This window comes from Pseudorca crassidens, chromosome 1, assembly GCF_039906515.1.
Source record: "Pseudorca crassidens isolate mPseCra1 chromosome 1, mPseCra1.hap1, whole genome shotgun sequence".
NCBI lineage: Eukaryota > Metazoa > Chordata > Mammalia > Artiodactyla > Delphinidae > Pseudorca > Pseudorca crassidens.
The window spans coordinates 26,793,970-26,797,489 of NC_090296.1; the positions used below are offsets into that span (position 1 = coordinate 26,793,970).

General features: G+C 54.7%; 1 pseudogene; it reads left to right on the forward strand.

Moving 5' to 3' along the window:
* The first annotated feature begins 718 nt into the window (after positions 1-718).
* On the forward strand, positions 719-1,454 carry LOC137206818 (ubiquitin-conjugating enzyme E2 S pseudogene; annotated as a pseudogene).
* Positions 1,455-3,520: the final 2,066 nt, after the last annotated feature.

Genomic DNA, 3,520 nt, shown 5'->3' on the forward strand with positions numbered 1-3,520 from the left:
CCTCCATCTATTTCCCCAGGAGAGCTTACGAAAATTCAAACCTAGCCTGACCTTGGTGCCATGGTTCTGTTTTTATTTTGAAGACCTTGCCCACGTGTGTATCTCAGAAATACAGCCATTCTTGTGGATTTTCTGGTGCTTAAGTCCCAGCAGGAAAAGCTCCATGTACAGGCATACCTCGCTTTATTGCGCTTTGTAGGCAGGTACTGTGGTTTTTGTTTTTTAAACAAATTGAAGGTTTGTGGCAACCCTGTATTGAGCAACTCTATAGGCACCATTTTTTTCCAACAGTATTTGCTCACTTCATGTCTTTGTGTCACATTTTGGTGATTATCACAATATTTCAAACTGTTTCATCATTATTATATTATATCTGGGATCAGTGATCACTGATGTTACTACTGCAAAAAAAATTACGACTTGCTGAAGGCTCGGAGGATGGCTAGCATATTTTAGCAATAAAGTATTTTTAAATTAAGGTGTGTGCCTTAGTGCGGGCACCAGTGGGCGGGTGGTGGGAGGAGCTGCAGACGGCAAGGGTCACTGCGGGCCTCGGAGGGAGCGGGAAGCAGAGCAGGGCCACCGGGGCCCCGCTAGGGCCACAGCGGCAGCGGTTGGGCGCCCCCCCCACCCCCACCCCGGCTGGCGGCCGGAGGGCGCAGAAAGGGGGCCAGTGGGACCCGCCCCTGGCCGGCAGCAGTCGTGAACCTGCCCCGCCCACATCATCCGCCTGGTGTACAAGGAGGCAACGACACTGACAGCTGAGCCACCTGATGGCATCAAGGTCTTTCCCAACGAGGAGGGCCTCACTGACCTGCAGGTCACTATCGAGGGCCCTGAGGGGACCCCATACGCCGCAGACCTATTCCGCATGAAACTCCTGCTGGGGAAGGACTTCCCTGCCTCCCCACACAAGGGCTACTTCCTGACCAAGATCTTCCACCCAAATGTGGGCGCCAACGGTGAGATCTGCGTCAACGTGCTCAAGACGGGCTGGACAGCTGAGCCGGGCATCTGGCACGTGCTGCTGACCATCAGGTGCCTGCTGATCCACCCTAACCCCGCGTCTGCCCTCAAGGAGGAGGCGGGCGGCGCGCGCGCCTGCTCACAGAGATCCCCGGGGCGCAGGCGGGCCCAGCGGCGGGAGGGCCGGGGCCGGCGGTCCCCGGCCAGCGGGGCTGCGGCCACCACCGCCGACGCCACGGCTCCTGGACGCCCGGGGAGGGGCCGAGGGGCCGATGGCCAAGAAGCACGCGGGTGAGCATGATAAGAAGCTGGCAGGCAAGGAAAAGATGGACAAGAAGCGGGCGCTGCAGCGCTGTAGTGGGCTCTCCTCCCTCCCTCTCCCACCCACTCCCCACCTGACCCCACCTCTGTCTCTAAGTTATTTAAATTATGGCTGGGCTGGAGGAGGGCACTGGGGCACTGGGACCTGGATTTGTTTTTCTAAATAAAGTTGGAAAAGCAGCAAAAAATAAATAAATAAATAAAATTAAGGTATGCACAGGGCTTCCCTGGTGGCGCAGTGGTTGAGAGTCCGCCTGCCGATGCAGAGTACGTGGGTTCGTGCCCCGGTCCGGGAGGATCCCGCGTGCTGCGGGGCGGCTGGGCCCGTGAGCCATGGCCGCTGGGCCTGCGCGTCCGGAGCCTGTGCTCCGCAACGGGAGAGGCCACGGCAGTGAGAGGCCCGCGTACCGCAAAAAAAAAAAAAAAAAAAAGGTATGCACATAGTTTTTTAGACATAATGCTATTGCACGCTTACTAGAACTACAGTATAGTGTAAACATAACTTTTATATGCACCGGGAAACCGAAAAAGCCATCTGACTCACTTTATTGCTATGTTTGCTTTATCGCGGTGGTCCGGAACTGAACCCCCAGTGTCCCCGAGGTATGCCTGGTGAAGTACTTGGTATTCAGGAAGCACTTAAAAAGTAGGTGTTAGAGGAATGAAGGCTCTCAACAACTTTGGGTCAACTTCAGACCCTTGAGGAGATCCTAATAGTGTAGCAGAAATTCTGGGACCCTGAGCCAAAATGGCAGAAATGGACCTCTTGTTCAATGATACTTTTGTAGCCAGGACTGGGTGGCATCCATGACTTTGAAGCAAGGCAAAGGGGCTGACTCTAGCTAGCTCTGTGCTGCCCTTGCGCCTCCGGGATGCAGTTCAACAAGCAGCAGAGCAAGCTGGATCAGAGACCCCCAGCAAAAGAAGGGAGGCAGTGAATTTAGAATTGAGCACCAGAGGAATCGAGAGATATGACTCAGAGTGAACTATTTATTATGTGCACGGCCCCGCAAAGGAATTGTAGACAGAATAAGTGAATGGCTAAACAAATGAATGAGAGACCCCAGAAGCCTTTCCTGGTGAGGAGACAAACCTTGAGTGGGCTGCATGTGGCTCTAGCCACCCTGATACTGCAGTCCTCAACGCTGTCCTGTGTGAAAGTAGCTTCAGGGGGCTCTTCCAGGCATGGGGTCCTCCACCCCTGAAATCCCATACCTCCAAGGAAGTTTGGCCTATAGCTTCATCCTGAGCCTACTTGGTTTTGATCTCTACTGGGCGTTCTCTGCGGAGATGAACCATCTCTGTTCTGCCCTAGTGTGGGAGGCTCCCGGTTCCGTGGCGGTGGGCTTCCCCCTCCTCCCTTAGCCCTGGGGCTCCACCCCACTTCTAAGCCAAGATTCCACGAGAGAATCAGATACTTTCCCCACATTTGCAAACACGCTTGACTCCATGTCAACTAAGAAATTCACTGATGAGAAAGCACGCTCATGTGTAGAGACCTGCAGAACGCACGTGGAAGCCCAGGACCCACAAAGTCTTCGCGTACACTCACAGGGAGCCCTGAGCCTCCCTGACCAGCTTCTGGAGGTCTTCACTGCTGCCCTCCACCCAGTGCTGGCCTCTCCTTGCCCCTTGGCCTCAGGCCCCAATGGGGAACCTCAGTGCTACCGTCTTTCTAATCTGGGGTCCTTTTTTCAAACAACCACATCAACGCATGCAGCTTCTCCTCAGCCCACCCTCACAGGTGTCTGAGCGGGGAACACCTGTTTGGGGCCTCTCCTGGCCCCTTGGCCTTCTCTTCTCATTCATTTCAAAGAGCTGAGATTGGGGAAGTGGTGCAGGGAGCAACCCACCCCTACTCCCCTGGGAAGATATAGTCCTTCCTTATTTCCTGCAAGAAGTGGCCACCATCCAACCCGAGGACCAGGACCCGAGGAGCCGAGAACCCCCGATCTCACCTGGGGCTGCACATGCAACGTGGTACACACTGTGTCCCAAGGATCATGAGACATTCCAGACATGGAACGCCCGCTGCACACGGACCCATAGGAGAACTGCAGAGGTTTAGAGATGAGAATTATCCTAGGGCCCTCCTTCACCCCATCCCAACACAACAGTGGCCTTTTGAGACTTTCTAAGGCTTAGAGTGTGTGTCATCCTCAGAAGCACGAAGCGAGCCGTGCAGACGGGTAACATCAGTAGCTGCCCCTATGACCTCAGGTTGCTGAACAGT